This window comes from Tenrec ecaudatus, chromosome 18 (genome assembly GCF_050624435.1).
Source record: "Tenrec ecaudatus isolate mTenEca1 chromosome 18, mTenEca1.hap1, whole genome shotgun sequence".
Lineage (NCBI taxonomy): Eukaryota > Metazoa > Chordata > Mammalia > Afrosoricida > Tenrecidae > Tenrec > Tenrec ecaudatus.
Window position 1 is genome coordinate 10,789,799 of NC_134547.1, and position 14,677 is coordinate 10,804,475.

Genomic DNA, 14,677 nt, shown 5'->3' on the forward strand with positions numbered 1-14,677 from the left:
CCACTCTCCCAGCATCGCCCCTCACACCCTTGGTCCTGAAGGTATCATCCACCCTGAATTCCCTGTACCTCCAGCCCTCATATGTACCAGTGTACAGCCTCTGTCCTATCCAGCCCTGCAAGGTAGAATTCGGATCATGGTAGTTGGGGGGAGGAAGCATCCAGGATCTGGGGGAAAGCTGTGTTCTTCATCGGTACTACATCACACACTGACTGACCCATCTCCTCTCCTAAACCTCTCTATGAGGGGATCTCCATTGGCCGACACTTGGGCCTTGGGTCTCCACTCTGCACTTCCCCCTTCATTCAATATGGTATATATACATACATACATATATATACATACATATATATTTTTTTGCATGATGCCTTATACCTGGTCCCTTGGGCACCTTGTGATCGCACTGGCTGGTGTGCTTCTTCCATGTGGGCTTTTTTGCTTCTGAGCTAGATGGCTGCTTGTTCACCTTGGTATATATATTTTTCATTATTTAGGTCTCATTTGCTTTCTTGAAGCAGAGCTTCAAGTTTTTATTAAAAGATCATTTTTGGGGAGGGAGGGGGAAAAAAAGAGGACCTGATGCAAAGGGCTTAAGTGGAGAGCAAATGCTTTGAGAATGATTGGGGCAGGGAATGTATGGATGTGCTTTATACAATTGATGTATGTATATGTATGGATTGTGATAAGAGTTGTATGAGCCCCTAATAAAATGTTTTTTAAAAAGATCATTTTATTGGGGGCTCTTATAGCTCTTATAATAATCCACACATCAACTGTATCAAGCAAATGTGTACATATGTTGCCATTATTATCATTTTCTAAACATTTACATTCCATTTGAGCCCTTGGTATCAGCTCCTCTTTTTTCCCTCCCTGTCCCCCTGTAGTTCTTTTTATATGTCTTTTTTTTCTTGGGTTAGCTTTGTTCCTAAGCATTTTATCTTTGGGTGGCTATTGTTTTGTTTTTAAATCATTTTATTGGGGGTTTGTACAACTCTTATCACAATCCATCCATATATCTATTGTGTCAACCACATTTGTACATTTGCTGCCATCATCATTCTCAAAACATTTGCTTTCTGCTTGAGTTGGGTGGCTATCATAAGTGACATTACTTTCCTAATTTCTTTTTCAGAGCTCAGTTTGTTGGTGTAAAAAAACTGATTGATTTTTTGGGGGGGATAGGTTAATCTTGTATCAAATCACTTTGCTGCATATTTCAATGATTTCCAGCAATTTTCTTGCTTGGGATTATTTACATATAGGATCATATCATATCATGTGAAAATAGTTTGACCTCTTCTTTGCCAATTTGTCTGCCTTTACTTTCTCTCCCTTGCCTTATAACTCTAAGACTTCCAGAAAACTGAATAAGAGTGGGGATAAAGGGTATCCATGTCTAGTTCCCCTTTGCAAGGAGAATGCGTTCAACATCCGTGTGAGTCTGGGTTGACTAGAAAAACAAATTCATAGACACTCATATGTGTATAAGAAAGAGCTTGATATAAAGAGTCATTGTATATGAAGAAAACATCCCAGCCCTGACCAGATCAAGTCTATAAGTCTGATATTACCCCATATGTCTGATACCAATCTATAAATTCCTTTTCAGACTCATGCAAAATATGCAATGACGTTGAATGCAGGAAGATCACAGGTCAGTGGGTGTAAAGTCTTGTGGATTCAATGATGGTGGAAGCATCTCGGTGTTGGCGTGGGTCTCCATGTGTCTCCTCCAGCTCCAGGGTTCTGGCTGCATCAGTGTAGCTCCATGGGCTTGTCAACAGGAATGTCTCACAGGGAGACAAAGCAGAGAGAGTCTCTGGCCTCCAGGGAGGAATACAGGAGTTCCCAGAATCCTCAGGAGAAGGCAATGCCCACATGGAGGCCTCATTGGCTATGGCCTGATTGACAGGCTAGACTCCTCCCCTTCCCAAGTTGACAGGAGATTATGTAACTGCCTGTGTCTCTACATTGAGATTGTTATTGGTTATTAGTTTTGTGTGTATGTTCTTAATTATATTGAGGAATTTCTCTTAGATTCCTATTCTGTTGAGTGTTTTTTTTTTAAGTCAGGAATAGTCAAATATTTTTTTCTGCAACCATTGATATGACCATGTAGTTCTTTTCCATACTCTATGTGGTGGATTATGTTGATTACTTTTCTAATGTGGGACCATCCTGGTATGAATCCCACTGGGCTATAGTGCATGATTATTATCTGATACGTAACTAGATGATCTTGGTGAGGATTTTGTTGAGAATTTTCTATGTTCATGAGGGATATTGGTCTAAGCAAAGAATATTGCACATGAGAATGACAGTCAGGAAGCAATGTAGACCCCTCACTCTGGTTATGGTCGCCATGGGAGAGGAAGCTGGATCCTGAACTTTCTGGAGAGAGCATTTGAGCTTCAGAGATTTATTTTTACCAGGTCTTTGGGGATCAACTGTGCTCTGTAATGCTGAAGGAAATGGCAGGCATCTCTTCCTGCAACCAGGTCTCTCTGCACCAAACTAGACCAGCCGCGACAATCAACTGCAATCCATCAAGCCTTCCAGATGTTTTCCTTGACCATGTACTCCATGGTCTCGAGATTAGGAGACTTCAGCAAATAATGGCAAGGTAGTGTTACCAGAAATCCTCGCTAGATTTTCATGATAAATATGGTCATTTTAGCCAGTAGAACTAAACTTTCTGTTTTGTCTCCTGGGTATTTGTTTTCACACAGATTGGCATAGAACGGAGCCACTTCCAAAGAAATGGAGAGAGAATTAACCCTCATCTCTGCTGTAATTCCAAATTGTTTCAAAACTTGTTTTCTAACCACCACGCTGCCTATGGCATTGTTAAAGAAATAAAATACAGTTAAAACCTTAAACAGCAATATAAAAATATCTTAAATAGCAGTTTTATTGTTTATTTGGTCAGGTATTATTTAATATTTTAATTAATATTTTAAAGCTTTTTTCTTATAACATAATCTAGTTTTGTGTACCTTTTGTTGTTATCATTAAGTACTAACAGTATGAAATAATAAACTACTTTTCAGTATATATATATATATATATATATATATATATATATATCCTTAAAACAATCATTAGGGAAGGGAACTGGTTGTTAAATTATTTGAATCCTTCCACTGGGTGGGACCATGCACATAAGACATGAGATTAAAAAATTAAGAAAAATGCATAAGCTATATGGAACCCTAAGGAAGGAATTGGCCAGTTTTTCCATCCCACAAGGCTTAAAACAAGCTATCCCAGAGGCAGAAAGGGGGGAACCTGACTACTACTACTACAAAGAAGAGCACAGCGTGTCCTTCTGACTCAGAGTCCCTGCGCCTCACACCTCCTAGGCCCAGGAGACAGAGTTGTGACCCTGCAGGTGCTACACGGCGGTGAGAAGCGGTGCAAGAGAAAGAGCAGCAGCAGAAGTAGGCGAGCTCGTGAGACAGTGCAGGGGGCTTGCTGGCGTGCATGGAACGAGGTGCGTACAGTCGGTATGCTGACACACAAACGAGAGCGCTGAGCACTTTCTGGCCAAAGCTCAATGGTGAAGTTTAGTGCTTGGGACACTCATTGATGGAACGAAAGAGTTTTATAATAATACTTGCCTGAGGAGTGGGAGAAAGATAAGGCTTTCTACTCCCCTCAGCAGTGACAGTCTCAAAACCCCACCAAGGAAGTTGGACCTTGTCCTATAGGATCATTATGACTTGGAATGGACTCGATCGATAGTGTTTTGCTCTTTTTTTTACCCCCCCCAAGAAGTTCATGGGTTGGACCGAAGGGCTAAGGCAAAGGACTTAAAAAAATCATTTTATGGGGGGCTCATACAACTCTCACCACAATCCACACATCCATCCATTGTATGTCAGGCACGTTTGTACATTTGTCGCCCTCATCATTTCCCAAGCATTTGCTTTCTACTTGAGACCTTGGGATCATTTCCTCATTTTCCCCTGCTCCCTCCTCCCTCATGAACCCTTGATGATGTATAAATTATTATTATTTTGTCATATCTTACACTGTGCGATGTCTCCCTTCACCCACTTTTCTGTTGTCCCTCCTCCAGGGAGGAAGTTCTAGGTAGATCCTTGTCATGGGTTCCCGAAAAGGACTACATTAGGGACACATCTGAGAGGAGACTGTCCTGAGGGACGAAGTGTCTGTGCCCTGAGTCATTTCCGATCCTGAATTGCAACCTGTTAACTTCCCCAATAAAACTCCTAATTGTATCCCGTGTGAGTTCTGGGGGATCGTTGCAAAGGATTAAGGAACCTAGCCGAGAACTAGAGAGCATGGCAGGAGGGACAAGAATTGGTAAATAGAGTTGCCTCTTTGGAACGAGTCTTGCGGGTGGTAAACAGAATTGCCTCATTTGGAATCAGTCTTGACGATGATTCTGCCCTCTTGTCACATGGCCCTGTCGCCACTTTTCCACGGTGCCACTGAACTGCATGTGGAAAAAATGCCGAATTGAGCATCTCCCTTCACAACCCGACGAGCACAACAACATGGTGACTGGCTCCCAATACCTACTGCTCAGAAAGGAATCCTATCAGAAGGTCTTGGATAGAGAGGGAGAAGATGTGGAACAAAACTCCAAACCATAAAGACAAAAACAACCAGGCTGCCTGGCCTGACAGGCTGGTGCTCAGAGCCCCCAAGACCGTGGCCCATTAGTTATCCTCGAGGTCTAGAAATAAACTCTTTTTTTTTTTTCAGCCAAACACTAGACAGGCCTATCAGGGGAACAGTAACCCTAGGGACACCTTAGAACAGCCGACATTTGAGATCAGAAAGGCAGCTTTTACCCAAGGACAAAGTTCAGAAGGGTTAGCTAAGGAGGAGACACGGAAACAGGAAACCCAGGGAGAATGTGGATTCCCTGGTGGCACATTGAAGGGATGACCACGGAGGAGCTGAAGCAAAATGTGTGCATGCTGTTGACTGGAAAGCCAGTCATCTGTTCTGTAACCCTTTGCCTAGTAGAGGAGGAGGAGGAGGAGGAGGAGAATAAAGAGGAGGAGGAGGAGGAGGAGGAGGAGGAGTTGGCAAATGTTGTGCTAGTAAAAAGAGACAAGAAAAAAAAAAGAGACAAGAATGGCGTGAGCCAGCCCTCTGGAGTTGCCATAAAGACCCAGGGGGGTGTTGAACACGGACCTGCTCACGGTCATTTGGTTCTGCCCGGTGTGGGAACATTTTCTAAGTACATTTCAATGCGTGTATGTGTTCAACGGCCACAGACGTCATGCAGATGCAGTGTCTTGTGCCATGCCATAAGGATGCCACGGTTTTTGTCCAGTGGCCTGGGGGTGCAGTTTCTTTTCCTTTCTCGTTCTTTCGCAAAGATAGCACAGAGCAGTCCTATAAACGCCGCACCTAGGCTCCCCTAGTCCTCGTCTTGCTGGTTGCTGCTGAGCCGATTCAGACTCACGTGTGCAGGAAACTCCTCCGTAGAGCTTTCCAGGCTGTGCCCTGTAGAGGCAGAGTGCCAGGTGTGTCTTCCGAGGTGCTTCTGGTTGGGCTTGAGTTCCCAACTTTCGGGCTAGAGCTCTTAAATGTGTACACACCCCCACCCCACCCAGGGCTCCATTCCTAACGTGAGCGTCTGGCGTCACCACGACACATCTGTCAAAAGGAAAGAAAACAACTTTGTTGTTGTCATAGCGACCCTATAGAATGCAGACTAGAACTGCTCCCCCCACCCCACCCCCCCCTTGGGTTTCCTAGACTGTGAAGACATCTGATAGCCAGGCCTTTCTTCTGCAGACTCTCCGTCATCCTAAATATTCGCAGTCGAATGCTTGGCTAATTGCACCGTGAAGGCTCCTAAGAAACCGAGATTAATGCAACAGCGCTATTATTACCATTTTTTATTTTTTTAAGGAGTCTTGGTGGTCCTAACTGTAAGGTCAGGAGTTCCAAACCACTGGCTGCTTGGCGGGAGGAAAGGCGAGGCTTTCTATTCCCATAAAGAGCTACAGCCTGGGACACTCACAGGGACAGTTCTACCCTGTTCTACAGAGTGGGGACGAGGCGGAGTCGTCTCTAAGGCAGTGCATTGTTATTGTTTTTAAAATTCTAGATTCTATGGAGATTTCCCTAGTTTTCACCTCAGGTCTTTTTCCTGTTCTAGGGTCAGAAGACGTTTTATTTCTTTTGTCATACACACACTGCTGCTGCTAAACATTCTTGGACTCGGGGGCAAGAGTACCTGGAGACTCGGTGCCCGAGAGTGGGATTTTCAGGGGACACAAAGACTCACACACGGTCATCCAGTCTGACTCCTCATGACCCTAAGGATATAGAACCAGTCCCTAGCATTTTAGACAGGTTTGGGGGTTTTTTTGGGTCTCTACGGACATTTACTTACTCCCAGTTCTATCATCTAACGATCCAAGCTAGGGTCTCGGCCACGTTAATTCTTTCCTCCTCTAAGGTACTCTTGGGGGTTCCTGAGACGGTAAATCTTCACGGGAGAGGATCGCCTCCTCTTTCTCCTGTGGGGAGGCTGGTGGATCTGAAAGGCTGACCTTGCCGTTAGCACCCCACTACTTAATCTACGGAGCCACCAGGGCTCCTTCGCAGGGCCGCCGTTCCATAACCCTTGTATTCTAACCAATAGCAAAACCCCCAACAAAAACCTGTCGCGGAGTCATTTCTGACTCGCAGTGACCCTCGATAGGGTTTCTCAGGTTATCAATCAGGGGTGGAAGGCCCTTGAAGTCATCATTAATATCAGCTAATATCACACGTCTCACCAAAGAGAAGCCGTTCCAGCCTTCACATGAAACGTCAAACTCACGGCCAAGTCCGTGCTGACTCATATGGACACCCCCAACCAGCCCCTGTGGGTTTCTTCCGTGGAGCTGCTGGTGGCTTCAAACTGCTGTCTGTCCAGATCCCAGCCCAACACTTAACCACTATACCACCAGGCCTCCTAGCCATCATATGAGGGGTGAGGGTTTTTGTTTTTGTTTTTGAGGGGTGAGTTAATGAAAGGTTTGACCCCTATGACCCACAAATGATGCTGTCAATATCTAAATGGCCCTTAGCAGAAGGGAAAAAAAAGAGATTTCCACCCCTGTTCAATCTCGTGGGAGCAGTCAGCCTCATCGTTCTTCCCCAGAGCCTCTGGTGGGCTTGAACCACCAGCCTCTGGGCTCGCAGTCCAACACTTACCAGACAGGAGCACCCAGTGGATTTGTGCCAGTTTTACCCATCCCTACTGTATACAATTCCCCTGCTTCACCGGACAGAAGGGGGGATAGATAGATAGTAGATGTAGATCTATAGATCTATAGAAACTGGAGGGTGTGGTGTGCTCTCTGTGGGTTAGATTTACATTCCCTTGTTTTTGAGGTTCGGGCTCTTTGCCTATGTTTCCTCTTCTGCTCGTTTGTCTGTTGGGTGGTTTCATCCATATACAAAACGTTTGAAACACGTTCTGTGTGCTCACCTTTTACGTGCGTTATGTGTTGCCGGAATCTTGTCTCGCTGTGTCAATTGATCGATATCTATCAACGGACAGGAAGGCGTCTACCACATTTATTTCACGGCCCCAAATCCCGTGCTTTAACTTGATTCTCTCTGAGGGCCAGGGGTCCTTGTGTCCTCCGTCAAAGGGATGGGTCATATAGCTGAGATTTGATGGTGGCATTGTGGGGCATGCATCAGGTGACTCACTGCAAGGTCAGTAGTTCAAGACCGCCAGCTTCTCTGTGGAAGACAGATGAGGCTTTCAGCTTCTGCAATGAGTTACAATCTCGGAAACCCTCTGTGCTATGAGTATTTCAACTGGATGTCCATGAGGGTTTTTTTTTCTCCTTTCCTTATTTTTCAAACTTTTAAAAATTGTGATTTGGGTGAAGGTTTACAGAGCAGATCAAATTTACGTTCAGTGGTTCATACACATGTGTTTCACGCCCCTGATTGCCATCTCTGCAGGGTGATGTCATTTCACACACTTGTCCCAGTTTCCTGTTCGCACGCCTCCTTTCCCAGTCCTTTTTGCCTTCTGCACTTGGTTCTGGGTAAATGCTTCCCATTTCATTTCAAATAGTGGATTATTCTAAGGCAGTGGTTCTCAACCTGTGGGCAGTGACCCCTTTGGGGGTTGAACGACCCTTTCATAGGGGTCGCCTAAGACCATCAGAAAACATATATTTCCCATGGGCTGAGGAACCAGGACACCTTTTCCTCTCTTTGTCTCCAGGTGGGTATGCCCACATGCAGACACGCCCACCTACGAGTGTACCTGGCATGAAGACTGTGACCCATGCTACACCATGCTTCAAGACAACATTTCATTGATTTGTCATTAGAAATAAACATTTCCTAATCTATATTGACAAATTGTGTTTGTGATGAATCACTGTGCTTTCATGATGTTCAATATGCAACCATGAAAATACATCCTGCCTATCAGATATTTACGACAATCACAACACTAGCAAAATGACAGTGATGAAGTAGCAACGAAAATAATTTGATGGTTGGGGGGGCGGGGGGTCACCACCACATGAGGAACTGTCTGAAAGGGTCGCAGCATTAGGAAGGTTGAGAATCACTGTTCCAAGAGGTGCATCCCTTCTCAGTTTTACTGTTTCCCTGTCGATGGATTGGCTAAAAATCGAGCCATTGGGGTGTGTTCATTTCCAGACCTGAAGGGTGGCTAAGAGCATCATTTAGAGGTTCCATCAGTCTCTGAGCGGTAAGTCTGGTCTTTTTGGTGACTTTGATAAAATTCCATGTTTTTTTCTACGTTTGCTAAATAAATGAAGAATCCCTCTTCAAGGTGTTTCTAGGTGTTTCATTTCTGACTTCGTATGACCTGAGGTCTCGGGTTGGTGCAAATAGCTAACATACTTGGCTTCTAACTAAAAGGTTGTGGTTCAAATCCCCTCCGAAGTGCCACAGAAGTAAAGACTGGCAATCTACAAGGGACATTTTTAAAGTTCATGGGAAATGCATGTTTTGGGGGGGAAAATGATGCTTAGATTTTAAGAGTATTTGTTACAAAATAAACTAAATTGTAAAGGTATCCTGGTGGCACAGTTGGTTATTTGTTGGGATGCAAATTGCAAGTTCAAAACCAGTGCTCTGAGGAAGGCAGATAAAGCAATCCCTTCCCATAAAGATGGCCAGTCTCGGAAACCCCAGGGAGCAGTTCTGCTCTTGTCTAACTGGGTTCTTATGAGTCAGAGTGGGCTCCATAGCAGTCTGTCTGTTTTTAACTTGGTGTGTAACATGTCCATACAGGATGGGGTTTGAGGCAACAAGAAGGCTAAGACATCCGAGTGGGAAAAAAAGCACCTATCAGAGAAACATGGCTTCTGCAGACACGGAAGCAAGAATGAACATCCCAAATTGGAAGGATGGGGAAATCACTGAGGCGTTTATGGACAAAAAAATCACAGGGACAATGCCCCCCAAGAAACCAGCTGGTTACAAATGGAAAACTCGTTTTAAGAATGGAGGCGCTATTGAAGATGAAGCCCACGGTGGCAGAATAGCCACATCAATTTGCAAGGCAACAATCTTGCTGTGTGTCCTAATTGAAGAGGACGCGCGGTGAACAGCAGAAACAGCCAGCCGCAGATGCGGTCATTGTTTCAGCGTACACAGTTTCGACCGAAAAATTCAAGTTGAGCAAACGGTCCATTCAGTGGGTGCCAAAACGGTGGCACCCAGATCAGCTGCAGACAAAAGCAGTGCCTTCAGCGACGGTTGTCAACAAGCGGGATCATGCTCCTGAAGCAGCTCTTGAAAGCATTGCGGCAGAGAGATCAAACATGGCTTTACTAGGACCGTTTGCTTTTTTAAAAATAATTTTACTATATATACCATAGTGAATGAAGGGGGAAGTGCAGAGTGGAGACCCAAAGCCCATTTGTCGGCCACTGGAGATCCCCTCATAGAGGGGTTTAGGAGAGGAGATGGGTCAGTCAGGGTGCGATGTAGTACCGATGAAGAACACAGCTTTCCCCCAGATCCTGGATGCTTCCTCCCCCCAACTACCATGATCTGAATTCTACCTTGCAGGACTGGATAGGGCAGAGGTTGTACACTGGTGCATATGGGAGCTGGAGGCACAGGGAATCCAGGGTGGATGATAACAAGGGTGTGAGGGGCGAGGCTGGGCGAGTGGAGGGTGAGTGGGTTGGAAAGGGGGAACCGATTACAAGGATCCACATGTACAACATAGAAGTGGGGGAAGGGAGACTCCGGATAGGGCAAAATGTGACAAAATAACAATCTATAAATTATCAAGGGCTCATGAGGGAAGAGGGAGCGGGGAGGGGAAAAAAAGAGGACCTGATACAAAGGGCTTAATTGGAGAGCAAATACTTTGAAAATGATTGGGACAAAGAATGTACAGATGTGCTTTATACAATTGATGTATGTATATTTATGGATTGTGATAAGAGTTGTATGAGCCCCTAATAAAATGTAAAAAAAAAATCATTTTACTGGGGGCTCGTACAACTCTTATCACCAATCCATCCATCCGTCCGTCCGTCCCTCCATCCAGCACATTTGGACATTTGTTGCCATCATCATTTCTACTTGAGCCCTTGGTAGGGCTCGTTTTTTCCCCTCCCTCCCGTCCTCACCCTTTGATAATTTATAAATTATTTTTTTCATGTCCTACACTGACCAATGTCTCCCTTTACCCACTTTTCTGTTGTCCGTCTCTCTGGAGGGGGTTATCTATAGATCATTGTGTTTGGTTCCCCCTTTCTCCCCCCCCCCCACCTTCTCCTTAGCCTCCTGGTATCACTACTCTCATTATTGGTCCTGAGGGGTTTATGTGTCCTGGACTCCCTGTGTTGCAAGCTCTTATCTGTACCCTTGTACATCCTCTGGTCTAGGGAGATTTGTAAGGTAGAATTGGGATCATGATTGTGGGGGCAAAGAAGCATTAAAGAGGAAAGTAGTATGTTTCATCAGTGTTATACTGCACCCTGACTGACTTTTCTCAAGACCCTACTGTAAGGGGATGTCCAGTTGCCTACAGATGGGCTTTGGGTCTCCCCACCGCACTCCCCCTCATTCACAATGATATTTTTTTGTTCTTTGATGCCTGATAACTGATCCTATCGACACCTCATGATCACACAGGCTGGTGAACTTCTTCCGTGTGGGCTTTGTTGCTTCTGAGCTAGATGGCCGTCCGTTTAGTACCTTTGTTTTAAAAAGTTTTATTGGCATATACTTCACATATCACACAATTCAGTAGTTGAAGCACAAGAAGAGTTGTACAGTTACTGCTACAATCCAGTTTGGGAAGACCAGTATCTTAAATTCAAAGCATAATCGATGGCAGCAGAGAGGTAGAAATGGCCCATTCAAAGCAAAAGCAGACCAGTCATGAGCAAAGGTCATGGCAACATATTAAAAAAATTTTTTTTGCGGGTGTGGTGGTGGGATGTTCAAGGCATCTTGCTGACTGACTTTTAGAGAGACCAACGAGCTGTAATAGCTGCTTTACGCGTGTTTTGAGACAGTGTGCCAAAGCCTTAGTGAAAACACACCAGAGATGGCCTGTGGAATGGGTACAAAGCAAAAAACAAGTCCCTTCATGGCTGACGGATGGCAGGAGCCTCAGTCTTCCAGGCAGGGGCCCCGCCTGTGGCCCAGCATCCGCCACCGCTGTGCCCCCCACAGCCTCTGCCCACCGTGGCCGCCACTGATGCACACTGTACCACGTAGACTTGTACGAGAGCAGCTGCCTTGTCCCACTCGGCTGGCTGCGGGACAGCATGGGCTGCGGGGCCCCATCCTCTAGAATACAAGCCTTAATAAACGATCCTGTTTAGAAAAAAAAACAGCCACCAGAGAAACCTTCCCCAGAATTTCTCCACTACATTAATGTCCCTCTTCTTCCTTTCATTAACAAACGCAATTTTGGGAGAGTTTGGAAGGGAAATCAAAACTAACATATGCTTTAGTTGCTAAGCATCCATCTTAGTCTTTTTCGTGTGTGTGTGTGTGTGTGTGTGTGTCCTTTTGGCGTTCTAATCTTCAAGAAAACCTTTAGAAAGCCCCTATTTTTCTCCAGTTAATAATGTAAATTTTTAAAAAATTAAAAAAAAACCCCACACCCAAACCTGCATTGCCCAAAAGTTGAATTCTCAGGACCCTCAATTCTTTAGGGATGGGCTAAATGGCCAGTATGGTCTTAGAGAAGCGTCACGACCTGGATAACGCTTGTGCCGAGAAATGAAGTTTGTATTTTTTCGATTTTCATCCCATCCCCCACCCCCGTCAAATCCGGAAGTCCCCGTATGCTTCCGAAAGCTCGGTGACTGGCAACCCTAGGGGGCATGCACGGTGCTAGGTCACACCATGGGCGTTCTGCCCATGGGTCAGACTCCAATTCCGTGCCAAGCCCATCACCCACAAGCAGGGGCCGCTGACTCCAGAGCAAGGTAAGCACCAGGCTGGCTTGTGCTTGCTAACTTCCCGGGGCGAGCAGTTGGTTCCGCTGCCCGAGGGCCACCAGTCTGTCTGTCCCCTTTCTGCCTTCCCCACAGCCCGGCCCAGCCCGGCGCGGTGGCCGCGACAGGTTGACAGAGAGGGCGGCCATCGGGGGATCCCTCTGTGCGGGGTTGGCGCCCACCAGCCCTCGGAAAGGCATTCCATCTTCGCGTCCGCCGCCCGTGGAACGCGCTGGACGCGGGACCGGGCACCGCGCCCCGGCGGCGGCGGGTCCCGCCTGGCTCCCCGCCCCCACCCCTCCCCCGCCCAGGGCTGCAGGTGGTTTCCAACCACGACGTTCCATCGCTGCCCTAAAGTAACAATGGCCAGGGGTGGCCGGCCTCCCGGCTTTGGGGTTCGTCGGGGGCAGCGGCCCCTCCCCCTCTCCCCGGGCGCCTCTCCTCGCCCCGAAACCTCCGCCGCCGCCCCCACCCCCCGGGGCCTGAGGCAGCCCGCTCGTCCCGCCCTCAACCGCCCTCCCGCAAGATGGCGACCAACCGCCTCCTTTCCCGCCTGCCCGCGGTCACCTGACCGCGCCAAGCCCCGCCTCCCGCGGGCGCCCGCCTCGCCGCCGCCGCCTCTGCGCACGCGCAGCCCGGGGCACGCGCCGGGAGTCCGGGCTGCGCGCGACGGCGCGCGACGGCGCTCGGGCTGTGCGGGGGGCGGGCCCGCGGCGACGCGCGCGCGCCCAGGCCGCGGTGAGCCGGGCGCTCCGGGGGTCGGGCCGGGCTGCGCGTGCGCGCCGGGCGGGCGCGCGGGCCGGGTGGGGGCGGGGCCGCTGGGAGCCCCGCGAGGCGCGAGGCGCGAGGCCCGGCGCGCGAGCCCCCGGGGCGGGTAAAACCCGGTTGCTGCTGCCCCTGCCCCTGCCCTTCCTCCCCACCCCACCCCGTCCCCACGCCTTCCTCAGTTTTTCAGCCCCCCCGCTCCCCCCAGCCTCCTCTCAAAACCGAATCCGTTTATATCTCTTGAATTGTGGAGGGGCCCACGCCTCTTCCGAGGATCGCGGCGAGGCGCCCCCCCCCACCACAGCCCGCGTCGCGCACGCACCTCCTGCACCCAGTAGCTTCGGACCCGGCTGCACCCCCCCGTAGCCCGTTCCGGGTGGAGAAGATTCTCCTCAGCGACTTCTGGCCTGCTGCACCCCCTTTTTCTTCCGGCCCCGGCCCGCCCCTCCTCACCCCCTAACTGACCCGTCGCAGCGCCACCGCTCGCGCCGCGGGCCCTACCCGACCTCCGCTTTCTGCATGGGGCCTTGCATTCTGCTCAGGCCCCCCCGCTGCTAAAAATCCCCCCTCTCCTCGAAAAGTCTTATTTGAGGGGGACCCAGATTTGAAGGCCCTTTGTAGGACCTTCCAGCAAAAACAACCCCCCTTTATTCTAGAAACTTCTTGTAGCAGCAGCAGCGTCTCCCCAACCCCCTCCTCCCCCCACCTCACTTACCCCAATTTCGCCTTCATTCGGGGATCATTTATCCAACCCAAAAATCATCTCTTCCCACCTACGGCGCCAATCCGGTCGTCATTCTTTGGAATTTCTCTCCCACTGTAACAAACCCAACTCCAGTTCTTCCCGTTTCTTCCTAGCCTAAAACTACTTTTGCCCCCCAAGCTCCGCCATCCGTCCAGCAAGGCAGACAAAACAAAACCCCACACCAGAAACAAAATCCGTTTTCATCGTCAGTTCCACCCGGGTTAGGTTTCTCTCAGGAAAACCTTCCAGGTTCCTTGGGAAGGGAGTGGGGGGGGAGCTTTTAAAAACGGAACAACTCTTGTCTTCAGGATCCGGCCCCATCCTGCTTTCTTCCTTCTTCCACAAATTGTCCCCTCCCTCAGTTTCACACCTGAGACCTTGCTGCTTTGGAGACCCCAAATCTGACCGTCCCTTCCTTTCCACTGCCTGCTTTGCTTTCAGAGCCTGAGGGAAAGGCTGTGGATTGTGGCAAAGATCTTGGATGTTTAGAATTTACCACCCAGTGATTCACAAGGAAATAGCCACTGGCCTGTCACCCGAACCCCCTCTCTGCGGAGCCTAACCTGGGCTCAGCCGTCGCCTGCAGATCCGCGCGGCTCCTCTGGTGAGTTTCATCCCTTTGCATCTGTCCAAAGACCCGCTGGAGCCCATGGCTCCCCTCTTTCTCCGCAGCGTTTCAAACCATGCCAAGAGCTACTTAGGTGTGTGG

General features: G+C 48.4%; 1 long non-coding RNA gene across 1 annotated transcript; it reads left to right on the plus strand.

Moving 5' to 3' along the window:
• Nucleotides 1–1,608: 1,608 nt before the first annotated feature.
• On the plus strand, nt 1,609–2,828 carry LOC142431418 (uncharacterized). Its single transcript, XR_012780830.1, has 3 exons — nt 1,609–1,657; nt 2,436–2,626; nt 2,733–2,828. It is a non-coding gene; the product is annotated as an uncharacterized LOC142431418 (long non-coding RNA).
• The last annotated feature ends 11,849 nt before the right edge of the window (nt 2,829–14,677 follow it).